Source organism: Ovis aries, chromosome 6 (genome assembly GCF_016772045.2).
Source record: "Ovis aries strain OAR_USU_Benz2616 breed Rambouillet chromosome 6, ARS-UI_Ramb_v3.0, whole genome shotgun sequence".
Taxonomy (NCBI): domain Eukaryota; kingdom Metazoa; phylum Chordata; class Mammalia; order Artiodactyla; family Bovidae; genus Ovis; species Ovis aries.
Window position 1 is genome coordinate 35,918,087 of NC_056059.1, and position 19,642 is coordinate 35,937,728.

Here is a 19,642-nt window from a genome sequence, read left to right on the forward strand (position 1 = left end):
CTGCCTTGAGAACTCCATGAACAGTATGAAAAGGCAAAAGATAGGACACTGAAAGATGAACTCCCCAGGTTGGTAGGCACCCAATACACTACTGAAGAACGGTGGAGAAATAATTCCAGAAAGAATGAAGGGATGGAGCAAAAGCAAGAACAACACGCAGTTTGGGATGTGATAGTTGGTTAAAATAAAGTTCAATGCTGTAAGACCAATATTGCATAGGAACCTGGAATGATAGGTCCATGAATCAAGGTAAATTGGAAGTGGTCAAACAGGAGATGGCAAGAGTGAACATCGACATTTTAGGAATCAGTGAATTAAAATGGACTGGAATAGGTGAATTAAATTCAGATGACCATTATATCTACTATCATGGGCAAGAATCCCTTAGAAGAAATGGAGTAGCCATTATAGGCAACAAAAGAGTCCAAAAATTCCCTTGGATGCAATCTCAAAAACTACAGAATGATCTGTGTTCATTTCCAAGGTAACCACTCAATATCACAGTAATCCAAGTCTATGCCCCAAACAGTAAGGCTAAAGAAGCTGAACGGTTCTATGAAGACCTGTAAGACTCTCTAGAACTAACACCCAAAAAGATGGCCTTTTCATTACAGGGGACTGGAATGCAAAAGTGGGAACTCAACAGATACCTGGACTAACAGGCAAATCTGGCCTTGGAGTACAGAATGAAGCAGGGCAAAGGCTGATACAGCTTTACCAAGAGAACACACTAGTCATAGCAAACACCCTCTTCCAACAACACAAGAGAAGACTCTACACACGGACATCACCAGATGGTCAACACCAAAATCAGACTGATTATACTTTCTGTAGCTGAAGATAGAGAAGCTCTATTCAGACAGAAAAAAAAACAAAAGAGTGGACCAGACATGAACTCCTTATTGCCATATTCAGACTTAAATTGAAGAAAGTACAGAAAACCACTAGACCATTCAGGTATGATCTAAATCAAATCCCTTACAATTATACAGTGGAAGTGACAAATAGATTCAAGGGATTAGATCTGATACACAGAGTGCCTGAAGAATGAGGGACAGAGGTTTGTGACATTGTACAAGTGGCAGTGATCAATACCATCCCAAAGAAAATGAAATGCAAAGAGGTTGTCTCACGAGGCCTCAAAAATAGCTGAGATAGAAGTGAAAGACAAAGGAGAAAAGGAAAGATGAACCCATGTGAATCCAGAGTTCCAAAGAATAGCAAGGAGAGATAAGAAACCCTTCCTCAGTGCTAGAAATAGATGAAAACAATAGAATTGGAAAGACTGGCGATCTTTCAAGAAAATTAGAGATACCAAGGGAACTTTCCATGCAAAGATGGGCACAATAAAGGACAGAAATGGTATGGACTTAGCAGAAGCAAAAGATATTAAGAAGAGATGGCAAGAATACACAGAAACACTATACAAAAAAGATCTTCACGACTCTGATAATCATGATGGTGTGATCACTCACCTAGAGCCAGACATCCTGGAATGTGATGTCAAGTGGGCCTTAGGAAGCATCATTACGAACAAAGCTAGTGGAAGTGATTGCATTCCAGTTGAGTTATTTCAAAGCCTGAAAGATGATGCTGTGAAAGTGCTGCACTCAGTATGCCAGCAAATTGGGAAAACTCAGCAGTGGCCACAGGACTGGAAAAGTTCAGTTTTCATTCCAATCCCAAAGAAAGGCAATGCCAAAGAATGTGCAAACTACCGCACAATTGCACTCATCTCACACACTAGTAAAAATAACGCTCAAAATTCTCCAAGCCAGGCTTCAGCAATACGTGAACCGTGAATTTCCAAATGTTCAAGTTGGTTTTAGAAAAGGCAGGGGAACAGAGATTAAATTGCCAACATCCACTGGATCGTGGAAAAAGCAAAAGAGTTCTAGAAATACATCTATTTCTGCTTTACTGACTATGCCAAAGCCTTTGACTGTGTGGATCACAATCAACTATGGAAAATTCTGAAAGAGATGGCAATACCAGACCACCTCACCTGCCTCTTGAGAAATCTGTATGCAGGCTAGGAAGCAACAGTTAGAACTGGACATGGAACAACAGACTGGTTCCAAATAGGGAAAGGAGTACATCATGACTGTATATTGTCAGCCTGCTTATTTAACTTATATGCAGAGTACATCATGAGAAACGCTGGACTGGAAGAAACACAAGCTGGAATCAAGATTGCTGGGAGAAATATCAATAACCTCAGATATGCAGATGACACCACCCTTATGGCAGAAAGTGAAGAGGAGCTAAAAAGCCTCTTGATGAAACTGAAAGAGGAGAGTGACAAAGTTGGCTTAAAGCTCAACATTCAGAAAACGAAGATCATGGCATCCGGTCCCATCACTTCATGGGAAATAGATGGGGAAACAGTGGAAACAGTGTCAGACTTTATTTTGGGGGGCTCCAAAATCACTGCAGATGGTGATTGGCAGCCATGAAATTAAAAGATGCTTACTCCTTGGAAGAAAAGTTATGACCAATCTAGATAGCATATTCAAAAGCAGAGACATTACTTTGCCAACGAAGTTCCGTCTAGTCAAGGCTATGGTTTTTCCTGTGGTCATGTATGGATGTGAGAGTTGGACTGTGAAGAAAGCTGAGCGCCGAAGAATTGATGCTTTTAAACTGTGGTGTTGGAGAAGACTCTTGAGAGTCTTTTGGACTGCAAGGAGATCCAACCAGTCCATTCTGAAGGAGATCAACCCTGGGATTTCTTTGGAAGGAATGATGCTAAAGCTGAAACTCCAGTACTTTGGCCACCTCATGTGAAGAGTTGACTCACTGGAAAAGACTCTGATGCTGGGAGGGATTGGGGACAGGAGGAGAAGGGGATGACCGAGGATGAGATGGCTGGATGGAATCACTGACTTGATAAACGTGAGTCTGAGTGAACTCCAGGAGATGGTGATGGACAGGGAGGCCTGGCGTGCTGTGATTCATGGGGTTGCAAAGAGTCAAACACGACTGAGCGACTGAACTGAACTGAACATACTAGCAAAGTAATGCTCAAAATTCTCCAAGCCAGGTTTCAACAGTACATGAACCGTGAATTTCCAGATGTTCAAGCTGGACTTAAAAAAGGCAGAGGACCAGATATCAAATTGCAACTCAGTTCAGTTCAGTCGCGTCCAACTCTTTGCACGACTAAGAGGCTTTTAGCTCTTCTTCACTTTCTGCCATAAGGGGTCGCAAAGAGTCGGACATGACTGAGAGACTGAACTGAAACTGAACTGAAAGAATTAAAGCGCCTCTTGATGAAAGTGAAAGAGGAGAGTGAAAAAGTTGGCTTAAAACTCAACATTCATAAAATTAAGATCATAGCATCTGGTCCATCACTTCATGACAAATAGATGAGGAGACAATGGAAATAATGAGAGACTTTATTTTGGGGGACTCAAAATAACTGCAGATGTTGACTGCAGCCATGAATTTAAAAGATGCTTGCTCCTTGGAAGAAAAGCTGTGACCAACCCAGATGTTTTTTCTCTATTAAAAAGTATAGTCATTACTTCCAACAACGTTTATCTAGTCAAAGCTATGGTTTTTCCAGTAGTCATGTATGGATGTGAGAACTGGAGTGTAAAGAAGGCTAAGCACTGAAGAATTGATGCTTTTGACTGTGGTGTAGGAGAAGACTCTAGAGAGTCCCATGGACTTCAAGGAGATCCAACCAGTCCATCCTAAAGATCAGTCATGGGTGTTCATTGGAAGAACGATGTTGAAGCTGAAACTCCAGTACTTTGGCCACCTGATACAAAGTGCTGACTCATTTGAAAAGACCCTGATGCTGGGAAAGATTGAGAGCAGGAGGAGAAGGGGATGACAGCGGATGAGATGGTTGGATGGCATCACGAACTCAATGAACATGAGTGAGTAAGCTCTGGGAGTTGATGACGCACAGAACAGCCTGACATGCTACAGTCCATGAGGTCACAAAGGTTTGGACATGACTGAGCAACTGAACTGAACTGAGCATGTATTATGTCCTAGAGATGGTTGGTTTAAATAGAACATTATGATCACTCTTTGTGTGAACTGAAAAAAAAAAGTTTCAATAATTCAATATTTCAAGAAAACTTATTATCTTCTAATATTTGGTTTTACAAGTGTAACTGTCAGTGTATTGATATTTCTTTCCACAAGAAACAAATATAAATATCTTGAAGGATGCTTGAAGTATGGGAACTCATCAGCATCATTCAGATGTAAAGACAGTAAAGCAGAATTAGTAAAGTTCAGTTAATAACTGCAATTGAACTTATATTGTCACCACCATATTCAATGACTATCAGTCTTCTTTTTCTTAGACTCTTTAAATAGAATGTAATTATGAAAATAATTAATATTTCATAATCATGGTTTAGAAGGAAAAGTGTCACCTAAATCAGAACTCCACTTTTGGAGAAAGCTTAATGTCATAGGAGATCTAATTAAAAGGACAAAATCTAAAATTGGGAGGAAATCAAGATGGAGGAATAGGAGGACATGGAACTCACCTCCCTCCACCGACATCAAAAAGACACCTACATGTAGATAGTTCTAACTAGAAACTGGCAGGAAGTCATTTGTACAAAGAAAGGTATAAGAAAGAGCCACAAGGACTTGGCTAGGAAGGAAAGAGAAGCAATCAGGTCAGGACCTGTGCTTCTTGGAGGGGACACAGAGGAAAAAGGAGATTACATGGGAGGAGATCAATCCTGGGGCATAAGCATTCAGTTCAATTCAGTCGCTCAGTCGTGTCCAACTCTTTGTGACCCCATGAATCACAGCACGTCAGGCCTCCCTGTCCATCACCAACTCCCAGAGTTCACTCAAACTCATGTCCATCGAGTCGGTGAGGCCATCCAGCCATCTCATCCTCTGTCATCCCCTTCTCCTCCTGCCTCCAATCCCTCCCAGCATCAGGGTCTTTTACAATGAGTCAACTCTTCGCATTAGGTGGGCAAAGTATTGGAGTTTCAGCTTCAGCATCTGTCCTTCCAATGAACACCCAGGACTGACCTCCTTTAGGATGGACTGGCTGGATCTCTTCTCAGTCCAAGGGACTCTCAAGAGTCTTCCCCAACAACACAGTTCAAAAGCATCAATTCTTTGGCGCTCAGCTTTCTTCACAGTCCAACTCTCACATCCATACTTGACCACTGGAAAAACCATAACCTTGACTAGATGGACCTTTGTTGGCAAAGTAATATCTCTGCTTTTCAATATGCTATCTAGGTTGGTCATAAATTTTCTTCCAAGGAGTAAGCATCTTTTAATTTCATGGCTGCAGTCACCATCTGCACTGATTTTGGAGCTCCCAAAAATAAAATCTGACACTGTTTCCCCATCTATTTCCCATGAAGTGATGGGACCAGATGCCATGATCTTTGTTTTCTGAAAGTTGAGTTTTAAGCCAACTTTGTCACTCTCCTCTTTCACTTTCATCAAGAGGCTTTTGAGTTCCTCTTCACTTTCTGCCATAAGGGTGGTGTCATCTGCATATCTGAAGTTATTAATATTTCTCCTGTCAATCTTGACTCCAGCTTGTGCTTCTTCCAGCCCAGCATTTCTCATGATGTACTCTGCATATAAGTTAAACAAGCAGGGTGACAATATACAGCCTTAACGTACTCCTTTTCATATTTGGAACCAGTCTGTTGTTCCATGTCCAGTTCAAACTGTTGCTTCCTGACCTGCATATAGGTTTCTCAAGAGGCAGGTCAGGTAGTCTGGTATTCCCATCTCTTTCAGAATTTTCCACAGTTTATTGTGATCCACACAGTCAAAGGCTTTGGCATAGTCAATAAAGCAAAAATAGATGTTTTTCTGGAACTCTGTTGCTTTTTCCATGATCCAGCGGATGTTGGCAATTTGATCTCTGGTTCTTCTGTGTTTTCTAAAACCAGCTTGAACATCTGGTAGTTCACAGTTCACATATTGCTGAAGCCTGGCTTGGAGAATTTTGAGCATTATTTTTACTAGTGTGTGAGATGAGTGCAATTGTGCGGTAGTTTGAGCATTCTTTGGCATTGCCTTTCTTTGAGATTTTGATGAAAACTGACCTTTTCCAGTCCTGTGGCCACTGCTGAGTTTTCCAAACTTGCTGGCATATTGAGTGCAGCCCTTTCACAGCATCATCTTTCAGGATTTGAAATAGCTCAACTGGAATTCCATCACCTCCACTAGTTTTGTTCCTCATGATGCTTTGTAAGGCCCACTTAACTTTAAATTCCAGGATGTCTGGCTCTAGGTGAGTGATCATAATTGCAGAAAACTAGCCAATCTGATCACATGGACCACAGCATAAACATTACAAGCCACCTATTGGACTCTCCTGTCCTGGGGTCCAACATAGGAAGATAGCTTCCATGGCGGGCTGTAGGGCTGGTGGGACTAGCAGGAGGGCTGCTGGAAGCTCTAGCTCTATGTGTGAGGACTTCACAGCAGTTTGCTTGCTCCTGAAGCAGGTCAAAAGCAAGGGTGCTAGTACTGGGAGCAAGGAGATTATGCATTTAAAGGGAATGGAGTCAGCTCAGGCCCAACAATCAGGACTTCTGCTCCAGCAACTTGGGATGAGCCCTGCCTGCGACAACATGGTAACAGCCACTAAGCAGACGGGGAGCATGAGCTCACACCTGGCTCTGGCCCTAGTTCCTTTATCTTCAGTCTTACCTCCTACCAAGGTGACAGCCGCCAGATACCCTGAGGAAAGATGTGACTTACGTTCACCTGCAATCCAGCTCTCACACCAAAGCCACTGGGCACACACAAACTGCATAGGGATACTCCAATGTAAGCACACCACTTCAAGACCACGCCAGGCAACTGTTTCAACTAAGTTCCAGAGACAGAGAAAGATAAGCAAAATGAGAAGACAGAGGAATTTGTCTCAGTCAAAGAGTGAGAGAAAAACCCTTAAAAACTAACTAATGAAACAAATAAACAGTTTACCAGATAGAGTTAAGAGCATTAGTAACAAGAATTCTTACTGAATTAGGGAAAAGAATAGATAAACACACTGAGAATTTTAATAAGTAACTAGAAAATATTTTTTTAAAAAACAGTCATAACTGTAGAATAACTGAAATGAAAAACACACTAGAAGGAATCAACTGACTTTTGCAGGAGCTAACAAAATCAAACTCCTGTTCAGGTGGGAGTAAGCTTGGGGCCATTGGAACCAAGCTGCTGCCTAAGAACGACACTGTCACAAAGAAAGCAAAGCTGAGAGATGGAGAGAGAGAGAAAGATACCCTGGTCCTAATGAAGATGTTGGAGCCTCTAGAGCTAGCTAGTATTGAGACTGCAGTAACTTTATATGTTTCATAAAAAAGAGTCAATAAATTATTAAATTTATTATAGCAAAATAAGAAAGAATGCTAAGTGATCTGATGATAGAAAAATAGACATGGCTCTATTGGAACATACACAGAAAAACCTACAAATTTTCAAACATGAGAAAAGTTTAAGGAAATTTTCTGGAACATCAAGCATACCAATATTCATGTGATAGTGGTCCCAGAAGGAAGAGAGAGAGAGAAGGGAGTTGAAAATGTATCTGATAAAATTATTTTCTCATTGATATACACTGAAATTATGTTTTAGAGCTCCAAAGGCTTTTTGGTTTCAGTTTGCCTAAAGCTCTGTTTTCGCTTATATTTTATGCATATATTCCTCCAAAACTCATAATTTTTAAACTGCATCATACAGTTTATTTTGAAATGGATAGTGACCAAAATGATGATTAAAATGCACACCTGTAAATTTCCAGGATATTGGGAAAGGATATTGAAAAGCATAGGGGTTGGGGGCCTACTTAAACTGTGAAGGGAAGAGGATTATAGAAATTATCTTTGATGTTAATTTCTCATTGAAATGCTTTCTTCTCTGCAATCACCCTCTGTGTTTTTTCAGCCTTCTAACTTTACTGAGGCTTTCAATGGCTAAATCAAAGATCTCTCCTGGTAAATGTCACACTGCACTTGAAGATATGTGGGTTATTTTCAAATACCTTTTGATATTGATTTCTAACATTCTACACTGATGAGAGAACAGACCCTGTATGATCTGTTGAGTCTGCTAACAGACTCAATACCCTTCGACTATGAAAAATTTTTGCATCTTATTTCATATCCCTGAATGTGTTCCAGTAGCTCCTAGTTTGTAGTATATGAGAACTTGAGTAGAATTTGTATTCTACTGCTGTGTGAAATGTGTAAATCTTAATGATGTTGAATCAGTTCATAGTGTTTTTTAAGTCTCCTGTATCCTACTTCTCTGCATGTTTGTTCTTTTCATTTTTGAGGGTTGGATATTGAAACTCCAACTAAAAATCTTAATTTATCTACTTAAAAAATTGTAATATATATAGTGGAACAATATGTAACCTTGTTCTGTATTTTCCAAGTCTCCTGTAAATGCACTATCATATTTTCATGATTTAAAAAAATAAAAAAGAAAACATATTGTGGCACATTTAAATTTGTAGAATGAATATATGTCAGTGATATTATTGTAGCTTGGTATGTGCTTATATAAATTAATGTGTAAATATTGTCAAATGTCTGAATTTGAATCCTGCATTAAACATACTTTCTGACTCTTTGGAGGAAAACTGGATGCATGGTTTTTGGAAGGCATCTAACAGTTCTGCACTTCAGTTTTCTCATATGTGGATTGAGGGCATTTGCTGAGCTATTTCTAAGAGCCCTTCCTACACTAAAATTCTATTAGTCTGAGATCTACTCCCGTTCTTTCTCTCATATTCCATTGAGGTAAAAGCCCCTGTGATCGTACAGCCATCTTCATCTTTTATTTAACAAGGGTGGCTCTGTGTTCTCCAGACTGTTCTAAAGGACTCTTAAAGAGAAATCAAATTCTTTTAGACCCTCAAGTCCTGATCGACTGAGACCTTTACATCCGAACAATAGCTATTTGATACAGTCACTGGATGAAGCAAAGTCTCTTCTTCTGTTGATGTGGCTAAGTGACTGTGAGTTCAGCCAACCAGAAAACCCATTTGACTGAGCAGTCTTAGTACTGGACAAGGTCCTATCCCAAGGTAATACATCCAATTCTAAGATAAGAGAAAATGTTGGGTAATCTTTTGTTAGAATCTCTGTGAATCCAAATGTCTTTGCTGTTAACTTGGTAGGGGGGTTGGGGGGAGTATGGTTTAGGAAGATTTATATTTTTAAAACGTGAATTCTGTAGTATCTGAAACAAAAGCAGCAATCATTGAGGGATAAACTATATATTGACATTAGCTCTGTTTTATAAAAATCTATACAGTGAGAGAAACATATATATAGTGAATCTACATATAATGATGCAAAAATGTTGTATCTTAACAGCTATATGCAAGTGTAAGATAAAATCAAGATATTATTCTCGACTATTAGTCAAATGACTTAGTGGAAGTAAGCTACTTTATGATAAAGGGAGTTCCACGTTTCAGAAAGAAATATTCCTAGTTGGGAATGTATAAACAAGGCCAAAAAAATTCCCAAACAGCATTTTAAAATATCTAAATGTAAGAAGTTTTACTTATGAAGTTTTCAACATTTTCAAAGCATCTGAATATCACTTTTAATGGTTCATTGATATTGTTAGCATCTTGTCCCATGTCCATTTCCAAAAGCTCCAAAAGGTATATGGCTAAAATCACGAAATTTTAAGCTGTCCTTAATGAACTGCATAATGACTTTCTTCCACTTTTTTGTCTGACTCCTAATAATTCTTAAATGTCCTTTCTCTGAAGTTTTTCCTAAACCTATTTCCCTGGCAGATTAATCACTAGAACTCTGTTTTATTTAAACAGAAAATGTGGATGTATTTTAACATGTATGTTTTAATTGTTTCCATACCTATCTCTCTTATGAGGTTGTCTTATTCATTTCTCTGTTCCTAATACCAAGCACAAAGCCTCACACACAGTGTGAGCTTAATAAATACATGTTTCTGAACTGGTGAGAAACATGAAGCCCAGAGAAAAGCTGTGTTCAGAGATTACACAGCTCAATAACAGTACTCAGGCTAGAATTCAAATACACTACTTTTAGCATAATGACTTTAACCTAATCCAAAACAGAACTGGGGAAACAGACTCTAGGAGGGCACAACAGGACAGTGTGTGCACCAGAAACCAGGAGAAAGGAGCAGCGACCCCACAAGAGACTGACCCAGACTTGCCTGTGAGTGTCCAGGAGTCTCTGGCAGAGGTGTGGGTTGGCAGTGGCCTGCTGCAGGGCTGGGGGCACTGAGTATAGCAGTGTGTGCATGGGACCTTCTGAAGGAGGTCTTCATCATCTTCATTACCTCCACCATAGTTTGGCCTCCAGTCAAATAACAGGGAGGGAACACAGCCCTACCCATCAATAGAAAATTGGATTATAGATTTACTGAGCACAGCCCCACCCATCAAAACAAGACCCAGGTCCCCCCCTTAGTGAGTCTCTCCCATCAGGAAGCTTCCATAAGCCTCTTATCCTTCTTGATCAGAGGGCAGACAGACTGAAAACCACAATCACAGAAAACTAACCAAGATCACATGAACCACAGCCTTGTCTAACTCAATGAAACTATGAGCCGTGCTGTGTAGGGCCACCCAAGACGGACAGGTCACAGTGGAGAGTTCTGACAAAACGTGGTCCACTGGGGAAGGGAATGGCAAACCACTTCATTATTCTTGCCTTGAGAACCCCATGAACAGTATGAAAAGGCAAATATATAGAACACTGAAAGATGAACTCCCCAGGTCAGTAGGTGCCCAGTACACTACTGAAGAACAGTGGAGAAATAACTCTGGAAAGATGAAGAGACGGAGCAAAAGCAAAAACAGCACCCAGCTGTGGATGTGACTGGTGATGAAAGTAAAGTCCAATGCTGTAAAGAGCAATGTTGCACAGGAACCTGGAATGTTAGGTAAATGAATCAAGGCAAACTAAAAGTGGTCAAACAAGAGATGGCAAGAGCGAACATTGACATTTTAAGAATCAGTGAACTAAAATGGACTGGAATGGTTTCATTTATATATACTACTGTGGGCAAGAATCCCTTAGAAGAAATGGAGTAGCCCTCATAGTCAACAAGAGAGTCCAAAATGCAGTACTTGGATGCAATCTCAAAAATGACAGAATGACCTCTGTTCATTTCCAAGATAAACCACTCAATATCACAGTAATCCAAGTCTATGCCCCAAACAGTAAGGCTGAAGAAGCTGAAGTTGAACAGTTTTATGAAGACCTACAAGACTTTCTAGTACTAACACACAAAAAAGATGTCCTTTTCATTATAGGGGACTGGAATGCAAAAGTAGGAAGTCAATAGTTACCTGGACTAACAAGCAAATTTGGACTTGGAGTATAGATGGGCAAAGGCTAACAGAGTTTAACAAAGAGAAGGCACTGGTCATAGCAAACAAAGTCTTCCAACAACACAAGAGAAGACTGTACACATGGACATCATCAGATGATCAATACTGAAATCAGATTGATTATATTCTTTGCAGCCAGAGATGGAGAAGCTGTATACAGTCAGCAAAAACAAGACCGGGAGCTGACTGTGGCTCAGATCATGAACCTTACTGCCAAATTCATACTTAAATTGAAGAAAGTAGGGGAAATCACTACACCATTCAGTTCAGTCACCCAGTCGTTTCCAACTTTTGTGACCCCATGAACTGTAGCACACCAGGCCTGCATGTCCATCACCAACTTCCAGAACATACCCAAACTCATGTCTATTGAGTCAGTGATGCCATCCAACCATCTCATCCTCTGTCGTCCCCTTCTCCTCCTGCCCTCAATCTTTCCCAGCATCAGGGTCTTTTCAAATGAGTCAGCTCTTTGCATCAGGAGGCCTAAGTATTGGAGTTTCAGCTCCAGCATCAGTCCTTCCTATGACCTAAATCAAATCCATTATGATTATACAGTGAAAGTGACAAATAGATTCAAGGTATTAATTCTGATAGACAGAGTGCCTCAGAACTATGGACTGAGGTTATTGACATTGTACAGGAGGCAGTGATCAAGACCATATGCAAGAAAAAGAAATGCAAAAAGGCAAAATGGTTGTCTGACGAGGCCTTACGAATAGCTGAGAAAAGAGGAGACGTGAAAGTCAAATGAGAAAAGGAAAGATATAACCATCTGAATGCAGAGTTCCAAAGAATGGCAAGGAGAGATAAGAAAGCCTTCCTCAGTGATCAATGCAAAGAAAGAAAGGAAAACAATAGAATGGTAAAGACTAGAGATCTCTTCAAATAATTAGAGATACCAAGGAAATATTTCAATAAAGGACAGAAATGGTATGGACCTAATAGAAGCAGAAGATATTAAGAAGAGGTGGCAAGAATACACAGAAGAGCTGTACAAAAAAGATCTTCATGACCCAGATTATCACGATGGTGTGATCACTCACCTAGGGCCAGACATTCTGGAATGTGAAGTCAAGTGGGCCTTAGGAAGCATCAATACGAACAAAGCTAGTGGAGGTGATGGAATTCCAGCTAAGCTATTTCAAATCCTGAAAGATGATGCTGTGAAAGTGCTGCACTCGATATGCCAGCAAATTTGGAAAACTCAGCAGTGGCCACAGGACTGGAAAAGGTCACTTTTCATTCCAATCCCAAAGAAAGGCAATGTCAAAGAATGCTCAAACTATTGCACAATGATCTCACACACTAGCAAAGTAATGCTCAAAATTCTCCAAGCCAGACTTGGAGAACTGTGAACTTCCAGATGTTCAAGCTGATTTTATTTTATTTATTTATTTTTTTAAAGGAACTATTCTCCAATTTATTTATTTATTTATTTTATTTTTTTTTAATTTATTTTTTATTTTATTTTATTTTATTTTTTTAAATTTTAAAATCTTTAATTCTTACATGCATTCCCAAACATGAACCCCCCTCCCACCTCCCTCCCCATAACATCTTTCTGGGTCATCCCCATGCACCAGCCCCAAGCATGCTGCATCCTGCGTCAGACATAGACTGGCAATTCAATTCACATGATAGTATACATGTTAGAATGGCATTCTCCCAAATCATCCCACCCTCTCCCTCTCCCTCTGAGTCCAAAAGTCCGTTATACACATCTGTGTCTCTTTCCCTGTCTTGCATACAGGGTCGTCATTGACATCTTCCTAAATTCCATATATATGTGTTAGTATACTGTATTGGTGTTTTTCTTTCTGGCTTACTTCACTCTGTATAATCGGCTCCAGTTTCATCCATCTCAACAGAACTGATTCAAATGAATTCTTTTTAATGGCTGAGTAATACTCCATTGTGTATATGTACCACAGCTTTCTTATCCATTCATCTGCTGATGGACATCTAGGTTGTTTCCATGTCCCGGCTATTATAAACAGTGCTGCAATGAACATTGGGGTACATGTGTCTCTTTCAATTCTGGTTTCCTCAGTGTGTATGCCCAGAAGTGGGATTGCTGGGTCATAAGGTAGTTCTATTTGCAATTTTTTAAGGAATCTCCACACTGTTCTCCATAGTGGCTGTACTAGTTTGCATTCCCACCAACAGTGTAGGAGGGTTCCCTTTTCTCCACACCCTCTCCAGCATTTATTGCTTGCAGATTTTTGGATCGCAGCCATTCTGACTGGTGTGAAGTGGTACCTCATTGTGGTTTTGATTTGCATTTCTCTAATAATGAGTGATGTTGAGCATCTTTTCATGTGTTTGTTAGCCATCCGTATGTCTTCTTTGGAGAAATGTCTATTTAGTTCTTTGGCCCATTTTTTGATTGGGTCGTTTATTTTTCTGGAGTTGAGCTGCATAAGTTGCTTGTATATTTTTGAGATTAGTTGTTTGTCAGTTGCTTCATTTGCTATTATTTTCTCCCATTCAGAAGGCTGTCTTTTCACCTTGCTTATATTTTCCTTTGTTGTGCAGAAGCTTTTAATTTTAATTAGATCCCATTTGTTTATTTTTGCTTTGATTTCCAGAATTCTGGGAGGTGGATCATAGAGGATCCTGCTGTGATTTATGTCTGAGAGTGTTTGCCTATGTTCTCCTCTAGGAGTTTTATAGTTTCTGATCTTACATTTAGATCTTTAATCCATTTTGAGTTTATTTTTGTGTGCGGTGTTAGAAAGTGATCTAGTTTCATTCTTTTACAAGTGGTTGACCAGTTTTCCCAGCACCACTTGTTAAAGAGATTGTCTTTACTCCATTGTATATTCTTGCCTCCTTTGTCAAAGATAAGGTGTCCATATGTGTGTGGATTTATCTCTGGGCTTTCTATTTTGTTCCATTGATCTATATGTCTGTCTTTGTGCCAGTACCATACTGTCTTGATGACTGTGGCTTTGTAGTAGAGCCTGAAGTCAGGCAAGTTGATTCCTCCAGTTCCATTCTTCTTTCTCAGGATTGCTTTGGCTATTCGAGGTTTTTTGTATTTCCATACAAATCTTGAAATTATTTGTTCTAGTTCTGTGAAAAATGTGGCTGGTAGCTTGATAGGGATTGCATTGAATTTGTAAATTGCTTTGGGTAGTATACTCATTTTCACTATATTGATTCTTCCAATCCATGAACATGGTATATTTCTCCATCTATTAGTGTCCTCTTTGATTTCTTTCATCAGTGTTTTATAGTTTTCTATATATAGGTCTTTAGTTTCTTTAGGAAGATATATTCCTAAGTATTTTATTCTTTTCGTTGCAATGGTGAATGGAATTGTTTCCTTAATTTCTTTTTCTACTTTCTCATTATTAGTGTATAGGAATGCAAGGGATTTCTGTGTGTTGATTTTATATCCTGCAACTTTACTATATTCATTGATGAGCTCTAGTAATTTTCTGGTGGAGTCTTTAGGGTTTTCCATGTAGAGGATCATGTCATCTGCAAACAGTGAGAGTTTTACTTCTTCTTTTCCAATTTGGATTCCTTTTATTTCTTTTTCTGCTCTGATTGCTGTGGCCAAAACTTCCAGAACTATGTTGAATAGTAGCGGTGAAAGTGGACAGCCTTGTCTTGTTCCTGACTTTAGGGGAAATGCTTTCAATTTTTCACCATTGAGGATAATGTTTGCTGTGGGTTTGTCATAGATAGCTTTTATTATGTTGAGGTATGTTCCTTCTATTCCTGCTTTCTGGAGAGTTTTTATCATAAATGGATGTTGAATTTTGTCAAAGGCCTTCTCTGCATCTATTGAGATAATCATATGGTTTTTATTTTTCAATTTGTTAATGTGGTGAATTACATTGATTGATTTGTGGATATTGAAGAATCCTTGCATCCCTGGGATAAAGCCCACTTGGTCATGGTGTATGATCTTTTAATGTGTTGTTGGATTCTGATTGCTAGAATTTTGTTGAGGATTTTTGCATCTATGTTCATCAGAGATATTGGCCTGTAGTTTTCTTTTTTGTGACATCTTTGTCAGGTTTTGGTATTAGGGTGATGGTGGCCTCATAGAATGAGTTTGGAAGTTTACCTTCCTCTGCAATTTTCTGGAAGAGTTTGAGGAGGATAGGTGTTAGCTCTTCTCGAAATTTTTGGTAGAATTCAGCTGTGAAGCCGTCTGGACCTGGGCTTTTGTTTGCTGGAAGGTTTCTGATTACAGTATCAATTTCCATGCTTGTGATGGGTCTGTTAAGATTTTCTATTTCTTCCTGGTTCAGTTTTGGAAAATTGTACTTTCTAAGAATTTGTCCATTTCTTCCACGTTGTCCATTTTATTGGCATACAACTGCTGATAGTAGTCTCTTATGATCCTTTGTATTTCTGTGTTGTCTGTTGTGATCTCTCCATTTTCATTTCTAATTTTTTTGATTTGATTTTTCTCTCTTTGCTTCTTGATGAGTCTGGCTAATGGTTTGTCAATTTTATTTATCCTTTCAAAGAACCAGCTTTTGGCTTTGTTGATTTTTGCTATGGTCTCTTTTGTTTCTTTTGCATTTATTTCTGCCCTATTTTTTAAGATTTCTTTCCTTCTACTAACTCTGGGGTTCTCCAACTCTTCCTTTTCTAGTTGCTTTAGTTGTAGAGTTAGGTTATTTATTTGACTTTTTCTTGTTTCTTGAGGTATGCCTGTATTGCTATGAACTTTCCTCTTAGCACTGCTTTTATAGTGTCCCACAGGTTTTGGGTTGTTGTGTTTTCATTTTCATTAGTTTCTATGCATATTTTGATTTCTTTTTGATTTCTTCTGTGATTTGTTGGTTATTCAGAAGTGTGTTGTTCAACCTCCATATGTTGGAATTTTTAATAGTTTTTCTCCTGGAATTGAGATCTAATCTTAATGCATTATGGTCAGAAAAGATGCTTGGAATGATTTCGATTTTTTTGAATTTATCAAGTTTAGATTTATGGCCCAGGATGTGATCTATCCTGGAGAAGGTTCCATGAGCACTTGAAAAAAAGGTGAAATTCGTTGTTTTGGGGTGAAATGTCCTATAGATATCAATTAGGTCTAACTGATCTAATGTATCATTTAAAGTTTGCGTTTCTTTGTTAATTTTCTGTTTAGTTGATCTGTCCATAGGTGTGAGTGGGGTATTAAAGTCTCCCACTATTATTGTGTTATTGTTGATTTCCCCTTTCATACTTGTTAGCATTTGTCTTACATATTGTGGTGCTCCTATATTGGGTGCATATATATTTATAATTGTTATATCTTCTTCTTGGATTGTTCCTTTGATCATTATGTAGTGGCCTTCTTTGTCTCTTTTCACAGCCTTTGTTTTAAAGTCTATTTTATCGGACATGAGTATTGCCACTCCTGCTTTCTTTTGGTCTCTATTTGCATGATATATCTTTTTCCAGCCCTTCACTTTCAGTCTGTATGTGTCCCTTGTTTTGAGGTGGGTCTCTTGTAAGCAGCATATAGAGGGGTCTTGTTTTTGTATCCATTCAGCCAGTCTTTGTCTTTTGGTTGGGGCGTTCAACCCATTTACGTTTAAGGTAATTATTGATAGGTATGATCCCGTTACCATTTACTTTATTGTTTTGGGTTCGGGTTTATACACCCTTTCGTGTTTCCTGTCTAGAGGATATCCTTTAGAATTTGTTGGAGAGCTGGTTTGGTGGTGCTGAATTCTCTCAGCTTTTGCTTGTCTGTAAAGCTTTTGATTTCTCCTTCGTATTTGAATGAGATCCTTGCTGGGTACAGTAATCTGGGCTGTAGGTTATTGTCTTTCATCACTTTAAGTATGTCTTGCCATTCCCTCCTGGCCTGAAGAGTTTCTATTGACAGATCAGCTGTTATCCTTATGGGAATCCCCTTGTGTGTTATTTGTTGTTTTTCCCTTGCTGCTTTTAATATTTGTTCTTTGTGTTTGATCTTTGTTAATTTGATTAATATGTGTCTTGGGGTGTTTCGCCTTGGGTTTATCCTATTTGGGACTCTCTGTGTTTCTTGGACTTGGGTGATTATTTCCTTCCCCATTTTGGGAAGTTTTCAACTATTATCTCCTCAAGGATTTTCTCATGATCTTTCTTTCTGTCTTCTTCTTCTGGGACTCCTATAATTCGAATGTTGGAGCATTTCATATTGTCCTGGAGGTCTCTGAGATTGTCCTCGTTTCTTTTAATTCGTTTTTCTTGTTTCCTCTCTGATTCATTTATTTCTACCATTCTATCTTCTATTTCACTAATCCTATCTTCTGCCTCTGTTATTCTACTATTTGTTGCCTCCAGAGTGTTTCTGATCTCATTTATTGTGTTATTCATTATATTTTGACTCTTTTTTATTTCTTCTAGGTCCTTGTTAAACCTTTCTTGCATCTTCTCAATCCTTGTCTCTAGGCTATTTATCTGTGTTTCCATTTTGATTTCAAGATTTTGGATCATTTTCACTATCAATATTCGGAATTCCTTCTCCGGTAGATTCCCTACTTCTTCCTCTTTTGTTTGGTTTGGTGAGCAACTCTCCTGTTCCTTTACCTGCTGAGTATTCCTCTGTCTCTTCATCTTGGTTATATTGCTGCGTTTGGGGTGGCCTTTTATATTCTGATAATTTGTGGAGTTCTCTTTATTATGGAGCTTCCTCACTTTGGGTGGGGTTCTATCAGTGGCTTGTCAAGGTTTCCTGGTTAGGGAGGCTTGTGTTGGAGTTTTGGTGGGTGGAGCTGGGTTTCTTCTCTCTGGAGTGCAGTGGAGTGACCCATAATGGGTTATGAGACATCAAAGGTTTTGGGATAATTTTGAGCTGCCGGTATATTGAGGCTCAGGGGAGTGTTCCTGTGTTGCTGGAGAATTTGGGTGGTATGTCTTGTTTTGGAACTTGTTGGCCCTTGGGTGGAGCTTGGTTTCAGTGTAGGTATGAAGGCATTTGATGAGCTCCTATTGCTTAATGTTCCCTGAATTCAAGAGTTCTCTAATGTTTTCAGGCTTTGGGTTTAAGCTTCCTGCTTCTGGTTTTCAGTTTTATTTTTATAGTAGCCTCTAGACTTCTCCATCTATACAGCACTGATGATAAAACATCTAGGTTAAAGATGAAAAGTTTCTCCACATTGAGGGACACTCAGAGAGGTTCACTGAGTTACAAGGAGAAGAGAAAATGGAGGGGGTAGTTAGAGGTAACTGGAATGAGATGCGGTGAGATCAAGAGAGGAGAGAGCAAGCTAGCCAGTAGTCACTTCCTTATGTGCGCTCTATAGTCTGGACCGCTCAGAGGTATTTACAGAGTTATACGGGGAAGAGGAGAGGGAGGAAGTAGACAGAGGTGACCAGGAGGATAAGAGAGAGGGATGAGTAGGAGAAAGACAAATCCTGCCAGTAACCAGTTCCTTAGGTGTTCTCTACCATCTGGAACACACAGAGATTCACAGAGTTAGATAGAGAAGAGATGGGGGAGAAAAGAGACAGAGGCCACCTGGTGGAGAAAAAGGAGAGGCCAGAGGAGGAGAGAGTGGTCAAGCCAGTAATCTCGCTCTCAGGTAAACTTGGGTAGTGAAGTTTGGGTTTTTAAATGTACAAAATTGGCAACAAAAACCTAAGAGCAAAGATTAAAAATCTGGAGTAGAGGTTGGATTTTCAAAGATACAATATTAAAGAAAAGCAGAAGGAAAAAGGAAGAAAGAGAGAAAAAAAAAGAATTATTAAAAAACAAATAAACAAACAAACAAACAAAAAAAAAACAAAACACCAACAACCATCCAAAGAGTATATATGGTGTTTGCCTTAAAAAAGAAAAAAAAAAAGTCTTTTTTTTTTTTTAAATAGTAATACTAGGTTATAGAAATAAAAATTAGAGGAGAAATAGAAGACTTAACAATTAAAAAAAAGCTCGGAAAAAATGAAAAAAAAAAGCAAAAAGCAAAAAGCAAAAAACAAAAAACAAAAAAAGAATGATTTTAAAAATATTAAAAAATTAAAAATATATCTGGCTCTTCTCTGATGTTATGGGCCGTGTGGGCTCACTTCCAAGGTGGTTCCCTCTGTTTAACTTCTTCTGTTTGCTGGTTTTTAGGCTCACTAGTTCAGTCGCGCTGTGGGGAGGGGGGATGCTGCAAACAAATAGCACTGTCGTGTGCACACAGTATTTCTGCCCCGCTTGACCTGTCCTTTCTCACGGCGCACAAACTGCTCCGGCTCTACGATGCTCAGCCGGGAACCGTCTGGGGCCGGCCCTAGGCTGCGTGCACTTCCCCGGTCCAAGCCGCTCAGGTTCGGCCC